This window comes from Mastomys coucha, unplaced genomic scaffold (assembly GCF_008632895.1).
Source record: "Mastomys coucha isolate ucsf_1 unplaced genomic scaffold, UCSF_Mcou_1 pScaffold21, whole genome shotgun sequence".
NCBI lineage: Eukaryota > Metazoa > Chordata > Mammalia > Rodentia > Muridae > Mastomys > Mastomys coucha.
Window position 1 is genome coordinate 51,384,170 of NW_022196904.1, and position 18,203 is coordinate 51,402,372.

The 18,203-nt window shown below is 36.8% G+C and overlaps 1 long non-coding RNA gene and 1 pseudogene across 1 annotated transcript; both read right to left on the reverse strand.

Moving 5' to 3' along the window:
* Positions 1–4,810: 4,810 nt before the first annotated feature.
* LOC116100546 lies at positions 4,811–6,207 on the reverse strand (annotated as a pseudogene).
* Positions 6,208–9,234: 3,027 nt separating this feature from the next.
* Positions 9,235–17,344, reverse strand: LOC116100547. Its single transcript, XR_004122624.1, has 4 exons — positions 17,273–17,344; positions 16,955–16,995; positions 15,543–15,591; positions 9,235–9,335 (listed from the first exon to the last, which is right to left on the reverse strand). It is a non-coding gene; the product is annotated as an uncharacterized LOC116100547 (long non-coding RNA).
* Between the last annotated feature and the right edge of the window lie 859 nt (positions 17,345–18,203).

The following is an 18,203-nucleotide window of genomic DNA, read 5'->3' on the forward strand; positions in this document are numbered from 1 at the left end:
ACTTAAAACTTATTTAAAAGCCGGGCGTGGTGGCGCACGCCTTTAATCCCAGCACTTGGAAGGCAGAGGCAGGTGGATTTCTGAGTTCGAGGCTAGCCTGGTCTACAGAGTGAGCTCCAGGACAGCCAGGGCTATACAGAGAAACCCTGTCTCGAAAAACCAAAAAAAAAAAAAAAAAAAAAAAACTTATTTAAAGTATTCTTTATATGATTATGAAATTTTAAGGTTATAAAATATGACAAAAGGTATTGTAAAATTATTTCTAAGTACTTTTCAACTTCTTGGATGCATGATTGAATGCTGTTTCTTCCTTCTATCATCAGCTACCAGGGCCTCAGGATCACCTCTGTGCTTTGTCTTCAGTGGATTTGGTAAAGTAGAAACTTAATGTTATTTAATATGGACTATTTTCAAGCTGGTTCATACTTACCAACTTTATTGTTGACTCTGAAAATGTGTTATTGCTCACAATTTTTGGACACAGGAATGTCTTTAAACTCCAGTGTCAGAAACAGGATAATTTACTTATAAACTTTTGGACATGTTTAAAACTCATAACTTGCTTTTAGCATTAAAATACATATGCTTAGTTAATCTAAAACTGTCTGACATGATTCTAAGATATAAAGAACACATGACAGGAGTTAGCCAAATAAACAGGTTACTAAAGATACTTTTAAGTTGGGATATATTAATTTTAGATATATGGAATAGTTTATACTGTTAGTGCTTTGTTTACCATATTTATAAGCTATAGAATTTTTACAAACTTAATCATGTGTTATGTTTTATAATTACATACCATATAAACATCAGAAAAGCTTCCAGTCCCTTTATGAACTATATTTATTGATAACAAATATTCATTGTGATACTAGATCTTCAGTTCAAAACCATGATTTTTTTTAAGGCTTAAACATAAAAAGAATGGAACCTAACATCTTAATTATTATATAAATGCTTCTATATTTTTTAAATATTCAAGGTGATAGCAAGTCATACTAGGAATTGATGCAATTAGTTATGAAATCAAGTTTTAACTAGACTCCAGTTTTGAATGGGAAGTGCTGATGGTCAATAAGTAAAAAAGGTTGTGTTGCATGACCTAGGCAAGGGAGTAGAGAAGAGTATGTGTTACACTAAGAATCTCAATCTGGGGTATCCCCCAAGTAGGCTGAGATACTTGTAAATGAGAAACATTTAGACACACAGAGAAAAGGAATTTCTTGTTGTGGTGGTATGAGACTAGTTGGACTAGAGGAGTTTCCTGACACACCAGAGTGGCTTTTATAGTAATAGTAGACAAAGCATGGAGGTCCATGGTGACACCCTGTAGTTGTGTGGTGAGATCAAGTAAATGAGAAAATACCTGGACAGGTAGACTGGCAGAGGATTTTTGGAAAGGGATAAGGGTTTCAGTACATGGAAAGGAGAGGACCTTAGTATCTAGAGATGCCCAGATAGGCATGTCAGGCTCCTGGATTCAGAGAGACACTGAATAGTCAAGGGGATTTGGATGGTTTCAGAAGGTTGAGGCAGAGCAGCTGGACTCCAGAGTTGGACACTTGAATTGGAGACAAATATGGTGGGTGGCATAAGCCACTGTGATCAAGCAATCTGTACCCAATAGGGTGAAATTGGTAGGTTAGTTAAACTAGGAGAAATTTTTCCCTTTGAAGATGGGATCATTAGTGCCTCTTCTGTTTCACAAGCAGCAGGAATATGCAATATGTAAAGTAAAGAAACCAAAAATAGCAGCTCTGATGGTTAAAGAGGGACAGTTTACTCCAAAGTGCAAAGCCTATCACTCAGGAAATCAGAAAGAAGCAAAATGCATGAGCTCTATAAGAAAAACCGTTATTCAGAAAAGAACCTGTAAAAGTGACTGAGGGCTTTGAAGGGTATAAATGATACTTGTGAATAGTGACTGAAGGAGTCCAGAAGCTATCATAGTCCTTGACATGCTAATAGGTATCACAGAAATATGCTAATAAAAGAGTCTGATTTCCCTTTTGCCAGTGATAAGGGGAATGTTTCTTCTTTTACTTTTTCTTCTTCTTCTTCTTCTTCTTCTTCTTCTTCTTCTTCTTCTTCTTCTTCTTCTTCTTCTTCTTCTTCTTCTTCTTTTTCTTCTTCTTCTTCTTCTTCTCCTTCTTCTCCTTCTTCTTGTTTTTCTTTTCAATTTTTTTCTTTTTGAAGAAATGAGATTTATGAATCCAGTTATTTACACACTTACTAATTCCACTCCTCTGTACACAAACTAACATATGCATCTCATCTTTGGAGGATACATACAGAATAGACAAATAGTCTTTAGGTGACATTGATGCCTCTTATCATTTCGACTAACTTTAAATCAGGTACTTGTTTGCTGAGAATCACTGCATTGACTTGAAGTGACTTTTAAGACAAGGAAGTACAATTCATGCAGATATTTGAAATTAATGAGATTCTAGTTTCAGTTCTGAAATGAGAAGCCACTCATAGTCACAGTTCTAAACCTCTCTAAGGTAGCTGCAATATCCAGAAGAGCACAACATGGTAACTGTGGCACTTAATCCCATTTGTATGTAAATCAAAAGAAAAGCAAACTGAAAGAACCAAAAATCAGTGACTATTTATTTATTTATTTAGGATGTGTACTTCCAAATTCTTCTTAACATTGGTGAGTTTTAAAAACTATCAAAGCCTGGACTCCACCGCAGAGCTCTTTTTCTCTCCCTTCAATTCTTATGTCAGCCAGAGTTGGAAATCATTGCTGTGAAAGAGTATCTAATTAAACAAAATATGATTAATTTAAAAAGCACAGCACAAGAAATTTGCAGGCACATGAAGAATAGATTTAGAAACCAAAGGACACACCATTTTGGAAAAATTTCTACCTATTTCAAGGCTCAAAGATTACCAGTAACACAATTTCCACCATAATTCTACCAACTAAGGGAAGCTACTATAGCTAGGAGCAGTGGAGTCAATGGTATAGAGTTTATTCATCATGCAAGAGATTGTTCCATTCCTAGCTTACTAAAACAAAGATCTCAAAAAACAACCTTGACAGAACCTTGTCAATTATCACTGACTGTCAGTTTTATACTATTTTGCCAGTGTGAGAAGAATGAGATTTTAGGCATAAAATAATAAAGACATAGTCTAAGGGGACTAGAAGGTGGTGAGAACTTCTGGCACTGGATTCCTAAGGTCCCATCTAGGAAATGGATAAGAAAGATCTACCTGTATTAAGGAAATGGGCACTCAATTTTTAAGAGTGGTGCTCATTTGAGCCTGTTGGTCATCTTCCTTCAAATTTCAAACAACAGAACCCCAAATAGAAGGGCAAATAAAGGGGTACATCTTTAGCTTCTACTAATTGTCCTTCACTATGGAGCTACTCACAGATGAATCATGAGAAGAGATCATTTTCATTTTAGACAGGTCCATGATACACGTGCTACACCAAAGGCTGGTTGCAGGAAAGATTCACTTCAAACTTTCATTGATTGATAAATTAGACATTGTTTTTAAAATATTTAACTTTTGCTAAAATGTAGATTTGATCCAATGTATATAGTATATCACTTTTCTCATTAACTTTTAGGCTCCATATTAGAAGTAGGTTACAACCCCGGCAATGGGCACAGAGTAACTTTGTTGGTGGTATTGTTCTATATCAGGGCAGAGCAGATGGCAGTCCTTTGCTTATCCTAGTTTGATGACCAAAACTTGTCTCATGCCTAAGGCTCATACAAATCAAGTTAAATCAAGGCAGTACAGGATGGGAAGAGGAACACAAGTTCTTGTAGACCTCCATGCCATCTACAGATCTGCCCTCAAGTGCAAGACCATAGGTTCCTGCTTGTTACCATGACAGATGGGAGAGAAAAAAGGAATTGATGGCTCAAGACTGGAGAGAAGTAGCCTGTTATATGTGGGCAGGACTGTCATGGGGGTCATGTTTGAGTCTGTGGCTCCACAGTGACAGGTCAGTTTCCATGGCTCATTATTACCACTACAGAACAGTGAGATGTCTGAGGCTGTGCAGATCTGGCCCCATCCCTCACTGAATACAGCATTCTGGACAGCTGACCCTGACATTCATCTGTTATTAGATGGTGTTGATGGGATGCCCTCTTCCATTGTCATCTTCTGTAGAGAGAGATGTTCTTAAAGGCATGAGCATTCCCTGTACCCTACTTGGACAACACAGTGAAGCTGGCCCTTATGGTGGAGATACACTGGGAGAACTGGCATAGCTCCTCACGAGCTGCAGCACTTTCAAGAATGGGCCCCAGCTGACCAGCTCAGCTAACACCCTGGCCCAGATCCAGAGCTCTGCATTTGCCTACCCTAAAATCTATGTCATCTTCAAATGAATGGTTGGAATCATGAAAGGGCCATCCTGCTGCTCCAAAGCTGCAGTATTTCCATGACAAGGCACAGCAACAGGACAACTGGATAGAGTCCTGATGAGGATCCAACATTGGTGTTATTACAGAAGCTACAACTTCCATAATGACATGTCTTCTATGCTGTGTTTTATTGCTGTTTGTGTGTTGTTTATTTGGGGGGAGATTGCAAGGACAAAGTTTGGATATAAGGGGGTGAGAGGGATTGGGTTACATGATGTGAAAAAAGGAGTAAAAAAAATGAAGAAATCACATTTTCATAGCCAAAATATAAGAATAAACTTACAGCTACTAGTAAAGTAATAAGCTATGAAATTAATTCCTTCTAGTATGGCTTTGAAAATATACACCTAGACTATTAAAAGAAATTCCAAATCCGTCCCACGGTATTGTTTAACTTGAAGTCTTCAGTCATCATCTACAGTTGGCTTAATGGTCAGTCTTCTTATCTTACCCCAACCAAATAAACGCCAGTGTTTCTCAACTGTTCTGCTAAGTGCAATTTTTTTCTCCTCCTTCTGTACACACAAGATTGGTCAAAACAATTTTGCTCAAATCAGCCTTGACAGCACTAACTCTTCCTTCTGTTGACAGGGATCCTATGTTGACCATAAGTACTTTATTCTTAGACAGTTTTTGGACATTTGCTGCTTTCTTGTCTCATTCAGTACGTATACCCAGAAGACATCTAAACAGAAAATAGGAAATTTCCAGTTCTGTGAATATTTCAGGTAAATCTCAACTGCTCCAAGCACTTCTCCCAACAGTCTGTCCACTTGGCACAAAGTGGGGTTGATCTTTGTTCCAACCCCTATGAGACCACCTGGGGTGGCATATTGAAGATCATTATGTTCGGCAAAAAGTGACACAATTTTGGAAAAGATTGGTTTACACATGAGTTTTCTTTCACTATCATTGGAGATGATACCTGTTCTGACTTCTATCTCCCAGCCTACCTCTAGAATACTACCACCAGCTATACTTCCCTTTAGGCCATCAACTTCTCAGCCAGGTTTGTTGACATCAAATGGCCTGATAATGAGATGGGGCCCAGAAGTAAAGTCTCTTGGGGGCACTGGTATTTTCTTTACTATATACTTAAAGACACCGTCAATATTGTACTTCAGTTGAGCAGAAATTGGAATAATTGGCACCACTTCTACTGTTCCATGGCAAAATCCAAGAATTTTCTCATATTGTTCTTTAGCCTAACTTTCTTTTACCAGGTCAATTTTATTCTGTAAGATCAAAATATGCTTGAGTTTCATGATTTCTATTGCAGCCAGGTGTTTGAAAGACTAGGGCTGAGTGCATGATTCATTACCAAATATCAACAGAAGAGCTGCACCCATCACTCCTGCACCATTCAGCATCATAGCCATTAAAATATCATGGCCAGGAGAGTCAACAAAGAAACATGCCTTACTAATTTGAAGTTCCTTTTGGTCCCTTAAATGTCTGTAGGAAACTCATCTGGTGTACTACTTCCACATAATTTACAAGATTCTAGTCTAGGACCACTTGGTTCATCAAGTTTATAAATCTTAGTGTTAGCATATTCAAGCTCGATGGTAATGTTTCTTTCTAGCTCATTTTTTAATCTGACACTCTGAACTACAGAAATAGCCTTCACCACGGTGGATTTCCCATGAGCTATATGAACAATTATACCAATATTAATTGTAGTTTGTCTACTGATAACATCCTATGAAAGTGGTGTCAACTTGGTGACATCCAATGCAACAAGAACCTGTTGGGAAAGATGTGGCTGCCTGAGGGTAACTCCAAACTCACCCCCAGCCATCTTGCTCAGTGAGAAAAGGAAAATCCCTCTTTTCGTTTTTATTTTATTATAAATTCAGCTCTCATGCCCTTAGGCCAGGGCTGGCTCAACTATACCTATGGCTTAAGAACAAGCTATACTATGCTGTTCTGACTAATCAAGGCCCAGTCACACTCTCCCAAATGCTGTATAGTCTGTGAGAGGCAGAACCAACACCCCCATTCTCATGATTCACAGGCCACATTCCCCAACTGTGAAAATAGCAAGGGAATTGGAAAGTGGGATATCACCTCCTTGCCAGAGCTACCCCAGTACAGGCAAAGCAAGGTCAGCCATCCAACATTCATGTTCCCCACTGTGCACCAACTAATAGGCCAGGTCCACTGTGATGGCATGGGAAGACAGAGTCCAATCATCCAGATGCTGCAGCAGGTGAGATGTGGGGCCTTATTTCAAGAGCACCAGTGATGAGGAGCTTGTGTTGGGCGGGGTCAGTTCCACACAGCACCTCGACATCCATGTGTTCCCTGGTGCTGCCAAGGTCACATGTTTTCCAATGGTATTATCAGCCACAGACATTGACACTGGCCCCTGCCACTGTGTAGCCAAAAACTCGGGCATAGAACTCAGAAGCAGCTTGAACAGGCACTCCACCATGGTCTCAGATATAGGGCCTGGATACTCAAAACAGGCTATTCCTCTCCACCCTGGCATATCCAGTTCCACCTTGCTTAAAATTCTTCAAACTATTCAACTACTCTTTCTCTCACATCTGTCCACCACATATTTGCAGTGTAGTGGTTCCCACTACAGGTAGGACACACATCTGGTAGGCCTCTAAGTGACCTCTTCTGTCTGTGCTACATGGCAGCTGGTGAGACTGTGGGTATCTTCCCCATTCTGTATTGATTTTCATGGGGCAAGTGGAGCTCTGTGTCTTCTGTCCATCCACACAGTGCTGTAGAGGTAAAGAATTCTGGTTTGTGAGCATTTTTCCCAACCTGCACCAAGCCACAGCAGTCCTTAGGTCTCAAGAAAACTATTTTCAATTGTGAGTAAGGACAAATTCTGAGAATTCATAAAGGCTCAAGATTTGATCTCCAAAAGACTTATGGAAAGGCAAATGTTACTGTACAGGCATGTAACCAGTGTTTTGGGCAAGGAGAAAAATTTGGAATTATTGGAGCTTGTTTGGAGACCACAAGCTAGAGTTGTAGTGCAATACCCGTGTTTGATAGAGAAGGACACAAAGCATCCTCCTCTGCCCCAGCATGCATATCCCTGCAATACTTGTGAACACAAACAGATAAATGAATTCTAATAGAATCTTATTAACAGGTAAAAGTTATTCTTTTTAGGTACCTGATTAGATTCTGTGTGTGCAGAACAATGAGGCAAAAACCTGAGCCACTATCCTTCAGTTAATAGTAGAAGAGCAAAGATGATAAATTTGGTGAATTATTTTGAAAATTGTCATCATTCTGAGCATGTTTCAAAAATATCACAACTAATTAGACTTTAACATTAAATGTAAGCCTAGTATACTAGAGAATGTGTAAATTTGATCTGTTCGCATTATTGTTTATTCCACCTATAATGTTGAATAAAATAGGATTATTATGAGGCACTTATTTAATTAGATGTATAAAACCCCAAGTCATTGTTTCTGAGTCATTTCACTTCCATTTCTTAGGGCTTTCCTACAGTTTTACCTCATTATCCCATCAGTAGTTAAAGTAATGAATGTGGCTCCTGCTGCTTGCCTGTTCTTCATATAACTTTTTTTTGTCTTAGGTATCTTCCCCTTACACTACTTATAGTGCAGTCTAAACAGTTTTGCATGTCAAGATGTGATAAATATTTATCCTAGTGTAGAGAATGTCACTTCAAATGGCTACATGTAGTGCCTAGAAAGTCTGTATGAGTGTTCCTTGGAAATTTTGCACTTCTGATAGTAGGGATAACTTTATGCCCTTTCTTTGCTAGAGATTGACCAATTTGTTGTATAGGTTGTTGACATCATGAAACTATGGTACCACATCTGTCCAGTTTAGTGCAATAGTTAAGGTTAAAGTTAATAGGCAGTTCATGTTGGAAAAAAGGCAAAATAGTGAACAAATATCATTTGACAATTTTCCATATTATGAACAAACTTGTTTTAACATATATCATGGTTCATTATGGATGCCTTCTATTAACATTTTGTATGGCTTAAAATTCTCCATCTGTATCAAAAGCACAGAGGTTGACTTTCAACCTTTTTCCTTAGAAACTCAGATTCAGCACAAATCTTTTCAGTTTGCTTCCAGTGTGTAAGATAAATATGTTCCTCTGCTTATGTTTTACATATATTCACTATATTGTATTTTCAATATACAAATTAACTAGACATGATGGTCTTAGATCTACTAAGGCATTTCCAACTGTATAAATATACTATTCTGTAAATATTCTTAGCAAAGCCATTAAATCTTAATCTAGTCTACAGAGGTCAACATAAGAGACATACATTTCATACTGGTTCCCTAGGTTATTATAATCACATCACTATTGTTCTTCAAGTTTGACATCTATGTGTACATTCTTTGGTTATGTTAACATACTTCTAATTACTGTTATATAACAGTGCATCAGGGAATGATATACTGCTTACAGTTATACAGCATTTGTCACAGGATGACTATTGTAGTTATATTGTGCAGTTTTTTAATTCTAAAACTTTCAGAAGGGTCATTTCTATCCCATTTCTCAAAATCAGAATGTTAGTCTTTTAGAGACGTTTTATTTCTTAGTTGAAGTTTTTTTTTTTATTTCTAGCAATTTAGAGATTCAGTTTTCTTATACTTGATTTGCATCTGAAACCTGATCATAACTGCAGTTTACATCTACACAGTACCTTCCTGTTTTTTATTGTTCTATATCAACTAAGGACATAAAGGGCATGTCTTGATTTTTTTCAATGCCCACTTAGAATTAAAACAAACAAAACAAACAAGAGTATCTAAAAAGAACCAGCAGCTTAATTTCTATTCTTTTTATCCAACTTACCAAATATGTTAGGGGTCAGTGCCAAAGGTGTAAGCCTAGCATCCTTTTCTCACTCAATTCCAAATTTATTCCAGCAGTCTCTCTCAGGTCGGTCTCCTTGCCTACAAACAGAACTACTATTACACAGAGAAGGAGATGTCTTGCCTTTCTACTGTTCAATGATATATTTCCCCTGATATGTTACATTTAGTGCATAAGCTAAACATTTGCCCATAAATGAGGAATGCTAATGAATACTACATGGAAAAGAATTGCTGTCCTGTGATTTAACTAGATATATGTTCTACCTCAGTTGCTTCAAATAAGTGACATATCTCAATGACCATTGATTTGACCATACCCTGAAGTATGGTTCACACCTAAATAGAATTGAGAAAAACAAATATGTAAAAATTTTCTGTTCAAAATCTACTCCCATATTTAGTTTTGCTACAGTTGCCCATAGCATTTCCTATTTCAAAGAATTCATCATCTATCTTCTCAAAGTTGTTCTCAGTTTTATCATAACCTCCCATCTACTAAAACTCCTAATATTTTTCCCATTATTGATAGATGCAAATAATGTCTAAAGTTCCCCCAATAACATACCTAGAGCAAAGCAATATAAAATCACTACCAAAATTTGCTCCTAGAAAAAATTAGCTTTCTTGACTTATTTCCACATCATAGATGATGGGCTACTTATTCGAGCATGATAGCTCCAACTTAAATGCTACACAAGAGAGTCTTTTCCCAGCAGAAATGATAGATTTCACACACACACACCCACACATACACACACACACACCTACTACAGTATTATATAGAATTGCATACTTCTTTGAGTTGTAGCATTTAGAAAGGAGTTTTCAACAAGAGTTGGGCAGGTACAGGTGAATACTCAGGTAAGTATATCTTGAGTCAGTTTACTCTTCTGTGTGTATATGGAAATAGTTATTAAGCTAAGATAGGATGATATTTCACATGCTGTCACAGCTAAACTTCACAAGATGTCAGTTGTACTGCATAAAGAATTTTCCTGCAGTAGATAGTAATTTGCAGAAATCTCAAAGGAAAAATTAGAATTGTCAGCCACAGCTGACAGTCAAGTTTCCTCATCTCTCTCATTTTTGAATTTGGTGTTAATCATTTTATTCTTAGTTGAAGAGAATGGAGTTATTTCTTAGAGATTCACACCTTTATCATAGCATAAATAATAGAACAAGTGAATAGAAACTAGTTATATGCAGCTCACTATTTCTTTCACACATGGCCATCAAGTTACAAAAGCACATGGTAGTCATGCATTTGGGACTTTGCTATTAGCTCATGAATGCTCAGTTTTATAAATAAAATATGCATTAACATCCATATTCTCTTTTATATTTTACTGCACACCTATGAGTCTGAGAGTGCAAGATTAGATCAAAAAGAATCTGCAGAGAAAAAAATGACAGATATTGTGAAACTTAGCAAGGAAAGATGTAAGTCACACTGCAAAGTAGGATCTAATTGTAAAAGCTATAATAGTTCCAATTGTCATCAGGGTATAATAATCCATGATATGACATGTAGACATTCGCAATAATTCTGTTCACCCATAAATAACAGTAATTTCTTACCTTTTAAAAAATTCTAACTATCTAGGACAAAAGAGTTGTACAGTAATGGAATTAGTAAAGGTAAAAATGTAATGTGAGGAATAGGATAGAAGAGAACTGGATAAAACCCGTACTCTCATAGGACTATGGTTTTATACTCCAGAATTTATAAAGGAATAACAGCAAGTTCTCAGAACATAGCATGCTGAATAAAGAACTTCAGTATTTTACCTCTTCTGGTTCTTCTAACAGTGCTGGACTGAATGGTTGTTCTGACCCTTGAAGCACCTACACATTTGCTTCTATGGGAAGCTCTGAAAATGATTACTTTATCCAATTTGGATAACCTTAAATAATTCTTAAACTTGTCTTTCCAGTATAGGAAGCATCATTAAAAATAGCATTTGTTGGCTAAAGACTCTGAAACATTACTCCATTTTCACAGTTGGGAGTTTCACCACAACACAAAGTCAGACACCCATGGTGTTAATGCATAAGACCTAACTCAGACCTATACAGCATTTGCTGTAGAATCTTCAGTCTCTGTGAGCCTCTATTAACCATGTTAAGTAGGTTCGATGGGCTGTATTATCATAATATCCTTGTCCTCACTCGCTCCAAAATGTCTTCTTCCCCCTTTTATTTGGGGTCCCTCTGACTCTTCCTGTTTTTGACATGATTTTTCTTTTTCCTACTGGGTTACATACATAATATAAGGGATTGTGCCCTCATATCATTGTAACTTGCTCTTCCAGGTTTGATTTAGGCTTGCTTTTGTACTGAAGAGAAAAGTAAGAGGAGTGGATTTGTTTGATAGGGAATTTTGGGGAGAGGGAAAGGGAGTAGCACAAGGAGAGGAAGGTGCTTATGGGAGTAAATGTACCAGCTTATTCGTTTTTATCAAATTCACAAAATGTAAGCAGGCAAATACACAATGTGCTAATATTTAACCACATATATCTAAATTTCATTGTTTGTAGAATGCTTAAATTGTTGATGCCAGAATAATTGTAAAACAAGAAAGAAAATCAAGCAGCTAGAATAAAGAAAGTTTTTTCAATGTCACATATTTTACAAACAATGGAGTATCTCCAGTCGTTAGAAAATAAATTAATGTATAAGAACAAGTGAGATGTCACTATTTCCAATGACCCACCCACTTAGGTTGATCTTTCTTTTGGTTGGCTGTAATAGGCAGGGCATGTGTAAGACCTAACTTGGGACTACTCTAAATATTTCCATGATAGAGCAGGATTGGCACCATAGTTACAAAGTTAAGAAAACTGTTGTCTCTTTTAGTTGAAGTAAAATTATTTTCCCCTAATACTCAGTTATTTAGTGCTGCAAAGAGGTCACAAGCCTTCAGATATATAATCAAACTTTCTTCAATGAGATACCTTCTTAGTTATTTTTAACATTTTCTTCCTAGTGTCTTTACTAAGGCCAGAAAATTCTTTGCATATACAATCAGGAAGAAGGGAGACTGTAGGGGAGGAAGGGCACATGTTCAGAGGGGCATCTGCAAGTGTATAACTATCACCTGCCAGACAGTCCAGCCAAACAAACCTTGCTCCTGTTCCATTTGGTTCTTTTATAGTTGTTGTATTTTATCCTGTATGTGGTCCCAAGCATTGGTTCATAAATGAGCATCATCCCTGTGGTGTCAAATCTTTAAAGCAGCAGATAATTGCCTCTCTTCCTGAAGCCTCTATGAAAGCACAAGGAATAGCTTCTTGTATCCCTGTGATTCTGGACAAATACATACCCTAATGGGAATCATCCCCCAACAATTTTGTTTCTACCAAACTAAAATTAGCCCTCCTAACTTACCCAAGTTTCTGCTTTTTCATTGCCAGAGTTTATCAACCTTGAAGTGATTGCAACTAGATAGTATTCATTATTAACCCATCAGAAAACTTTAACACTTCTGCAAGCTAAAATTAACTGAAATATTTGAACATTTCCCATTTCCCAAACAGCTTAGTCTCATACAGCTTCAAGTAGCTATTCACAGCTAATTGTCCTAAAATCTGAGTAATGGGTAAGTACAAATTAAGCAAAAGAGTGACTTTCAACATTGTCCATTCCTGGGTGTATTTAGGAGAGTCTATCCTATATGACCCATGTCAAGAAAATTAGCTCCTTGATCTTCATTTCAAGGTGAGTGCTTGCTCCCCGGATTATTCAGAAAAAATCATCTTATAGGCATAAAAGTTCCAACCACACACCTCCATGGTCAGAGAATTTTTGTGTTCTCTTTATTTTTGCTGGAAGTGAAAACTGACTAGGGGTTCCAAATACACTAGTCATGGTGAACTCTTTTCTCTCAGCTCAGAAGGGGCCTTTGACTATTCAGTACAATTATGACTTTCTCCATGATTGTCAAAACAGTATTTTAACTTGAGCAGAGTGGATGGTGGTGGCACAGGACCTTAATCCCAGCACTTGAGGCAGAGGCAGAGGCAGAGGCAGAGGCAGAGGCAGAGGCAGAGGCAGAGGCAGAGGCAGAGGCAGAGGCAGAGGCAGAGGCAGAGGCAGAGGCAGAGGCAGGCAGATTTCTGACTTCAAGGCCGGGCTGGTCTACAGAGTGAGTTCCAGGACAGCCAGGGCTATAAAGAGAAACCCTGTCTCGAACCTCCCACCCAAAAAAAATAAAGAATCTAAAATCTAACTTGAGCAGAGGTCTTCTAAAATCTTGGATGGGTGTCCCCAAAAACAGTAATATTGGGAATTCTGATCATCTAGGTAATACCTGAGCTCATATCTATGGAAGGACATAAGCCTGGTCCTTCGACAGAGTTATACGAGCAAGGTTTTCCATTATCAGTTAGGGATAGACTGACTCTAAGCATAGCATTCTGTTAAGGAAGATTTTGGTTAATTTTCTGAAAAATCCCTAGTATACTCATTTTTTCTCTTTGTTCATATTTAGAAACATGTACCAGGACCTTGTCGTCTCTGTAACTAGAAATGTCTTTTAGGAATAAGAATACTCCACTTCAGTGAGTTTTAACTGTAATCTATGTCACTGCTAATATTCTTCACTCAGCTCCTGATGAAATAGCTACATCAATCTCTTGCAAAGAAGGAGAATGAAAGTAGGGCTAGGAATATAAGTTGGATATAAGAGCAGAAAATGGGGAGGAGAGTTGAGACATATTGTCTCTTTTTAAATTGGTGTGTCTATTGCCCTGTAAATTCACAGAAAATCCTGTATAAGAAATGAAGAGCCGCTCTCACTCTCTTGCCTCTTTCTTGCCCCTTATCCCTTGCTACCCTTCTCTCCCCACTCCCTTTCTCCCCTCCTCCCACTCTCTTCTCCCCTCTCTCCCCATTCCCTTCCCCCCTCTCTTCACATGGTCATGGCCAGCTCCCACTTCTCTATTTTCTCCTTCTCTCTGCCTTTCTCTGCCTGTGCTACCCTCTTAACTCCCCTCCCCATGCCCTAAATAAACTCTATTCTATATATAGAAAAAAAAAAAAAGAAATGAAGAGCCATTGACAGAAATGCTAATGAAACAACATGACACAATTTTATCTCTAATGAGACTTTGTGATAAAGTTCTAGCTTTCAGCTGAGAGTTGTCTGGCTCATACTGTTTTGAATAAATTTGCTGATAAAACTGTGACTGTTGTTCAAAATTTGCTTTTGCCTTTATTAACACAAAAACCCTTGGTGTTCTTTGAAGATCTGGAAGAGAGATATAGAACAGGTCACATTTATCTGGATCAAAAGAAAATCTTAAGCCGAGCAGTGGTGGCTCACACCTTTAATCCCAGCACAGGGGAGGCAGAGACAGGTGAATTTCTGAGTTTGAGGCCAGCCTGGTCTACAGAGTGAGTTCTGGGACAGCCAAGGCTATACAGAGAAACCTTGCCTCAAAAACAAAACAAAACAAAACAAAACAAAACAAAACAAACAAAACAAAAATCTATAAACAATATGTATTTAACTTGATCCGAGAGGCTGGGCCAGAGGCCCAAATTGTGGACATGTAGAAAACCCATAAATAAAATTATAAACATTTCTTGCTATTTTTCTAGGGATAAAATAGTAATTTTTACAAAGAAACAATATAGAAAATAGTTTAGGAAGCCAAGAATCAAAAATCTAGCTTAATCATTAGAATACTTGTTACATTTTGCTGAAGAATATTAAACAATAAGAACTGTAACATTATAGATTCTAGAATGTGATATTCTTCTGAAACTATGGTGAAATAAATATAAAGAGCTTGTTAGAAAGACATATATAAGAAATAGAAAACATAAAAATAGCATAGCTTGAAATATGATATAATTCAGCTTATAAGATTTTGCTTCGCTTGGTAAAATAACATGTAAAAGATCAATTCTTCCAGACTTCTTATTTCTAGTATCTGTAACTACAAGATTACAGATACTAGACAATTGATAGGGAGAAAAGCAAATTCTCTGCTCCCTGCTTAGCTAATCTTTTTTTAAGATGGTACAAGACATGAGATTATTGAACCTTACAATATAATCTTTTTTAAAAGTATTATCTTTCATTCTACTTTAGTAATTATATCTAATAAATTCTACAAAATGCAAACATGAAATGATATAGTTGCTGCTCTAAGAAAAATAAATTAACCAAGAGGCCCTTTGAAAATATTGTTTCTTCCTCTGAGTGCAGACACAGCCAAAATACTCTCAGTGGCTCAGAGAAAATTCAAGTCTAGTGCAATTTATCTCCATATCACTTACTTTATCCATCCTTCCCATCAACTCTTGAAGCTGGTCTCCAGGATAAAACCTACATAAATGCAAGTGAAATAAAAATTTGAGCAAAGAAAGGCTAGGTAACTTGAGTTTCTGTTATATGCTTTGAGACTATTTGCAGTGGATGAATGTTGGACAAAGATAGATATTTCTTGGGGTTGGTAACTCTGTTTCTAGGATGCCAGTAACCAGTCAATGATTAATACTGATGTACTTATGATCAGAACCAGTTAAACTCAATTCATTTAAAAGAAACAAATAGCTGATTGAAAGATAGAAATATTGATAGATGGGTAGGTACATAGGTATTAGATAGATAGATAGATAGATAGATAGATAGATAGATAGATAGATAGAACCAAAATGTTTTGTTTCCACAGGCATCTAAAATGCCCTATGTTTCTGGGGAAATTCAATTTCCTACTGATACAGGAAATAGAAGAAGGGAAAGAAGAGGCATGGTATAACTAACTCTTGACTTGAGCTTTATGGTAACCTTTGAAACACAAGTCTATAAATATTCAATGAAATACTCTTTACTTCATTTCAAGTAAAATCACAGAAGGGAGCTAAGATGTAACTCATTTACAAAGCTATGAAAAATAAATGTTAGAGTTTGGTGCCTGCCCATAAACACTGACACTATTAATGATGCAACATTGTGCTTTAGACAGAAGCTTATCATGGCTGTCATACAAAATATAGTACATATTGAAGCAAAAACCAAATTGGTTTTCCCAGTCAAAATGTATAATAATTAATTTAAAATGATTCCCTTATAAATGAAGTGAAATTTAGAAAAAATTCAATTTACATAATATCTTGTAATCTACTTTTTATTGCATTAAGTAATACAATAATTAGTAAGGTGTGTAGCCTCAGAAGTAATGATTGAAAAATATATTCCAATTAGCACAATTTAACATTTTTGAAATATGAATTATACACTATAAAGGTTAGTATGGGCCAAATAAAAAGCTCAATTTTCTTTGACAATGTTTACTTAAGAGAGATAGGGCATGGGGAGGAAATCCTGAACCCAGGAATAGCTAGCTTTCATATATTCTACAGTAGATGTGTTACACTTAGCACCTTTATTTTCCCACAGTTTTTCTATACTGCTTCAGTTTTGTTCATTCTCTCCCTTTCTCATCTATTATACATCCAGGGAATAATTACACTCAATTTAATAACTTCTACAAATATGATACTCAAAAAAAACTAGTAACAATTTTAATAATATTAGAAAATTATGAGCTCACTGTTACTTGTTACTAAGTGTAGACATCTGAAGCAATACAATAACAGATTTTAAAAGCATAGAAAAGAGAAGAAAATACTTCCCTAGGTATATGTCATGCAAACCTATTGTAAATGTAAAAAAAATAGTGTCTTACCTACATGAGTAATTCTTTGAGTACACATTTCTCCAAAGAAGCTATGCAAGAATACAAATAGAAAATAAAAAAAAAAAACACCAACATGTTACACCTTGTGAAACCACAAATCTAAACTGTCTTAACATAGACTGCATTACTCTGAGAGCCATACTGCTAAGTGGAGAAAAATAATTCAAATGAACAATAGATCAAAGAAGGTAGAATTAGCAATTTAATTTACTATATAACCTGTATATGGTGTGTGAAAGACTTTGAAAGCCTTCAGATATCTTTTACTTATTTTATTATAATTTCATGTTTGAATATTATATTTACCAACATTTCTACCCAATCAAACTCTTTCCATAAATGTAGACGCAATCATTCATTATTTGTTCTTCTTCTCCTCTTGGTGTTTCTGGTCCTCCTGGTCCTCCTGTTCTTCTTGCTCTTCCTGCTTCTCCTGCTCCTCCTATTTTTTCTCCTCCTATGTTGCTGCTGCAGCTGCTGGCACTGTTGGCATTGCTGACACTGCTGCTGCTGCTGCTGCTGCTGCTGTTGCTCCTGCTGCTGCTGCTGCTGTTGCTGATGCAGGTACTGCTGCTGCCTCTGTCATTTAAATAAAAAATATAGTTAATAGATATACTAGATTTTAAAACTTCCAATATTTAACCTTGCAACCATCACTTTTTCCTTTGATCAGAATTCTAGATGGACATCTCCGAAGAAGTGTCCTAGAAAATCAGATCAACCAACCAAACGCCCCAGGGCTCCGAGGGTCTAAACCACAAACCAAGGAGTACACATGGAGGCACCATGGTTCCAGTGCATTTGTAGAGTGCATGGCCTTTTTTGCATCAATGGAAGGAGAGAATCTTGGTCCTCTTAAGACTTGATGCCCCAATGTAGGGAAATTTGAGGTCTGGGAAGAGAGAATGTGTGGGTAGGTGGGGAAACACCCTCATAGAAGCTAGGGAAGGGATGATGGGATAGGTAGTCTCTAGAGGAAAACTGGGCAAGGGGATAACATTTGAAATGTAAACAAAGAAAATATCCAATAAAAGAAAGTAGAAAGAAAAAAAGAGAAAATCAGTCAGGTTTCCTTTTAGGACCTTATGTAAGTTTGTAGCTTGAGTTCCTTGTTCTTTCCTTCTTACTGGTAAACTCATATTCAAATGAATACAAATGCAGTATAAAATGGTTGGTATTTATACTATCATTAACATAGTTATAGTGATAGTATAGTGACAGTCTGATAAATATTTTA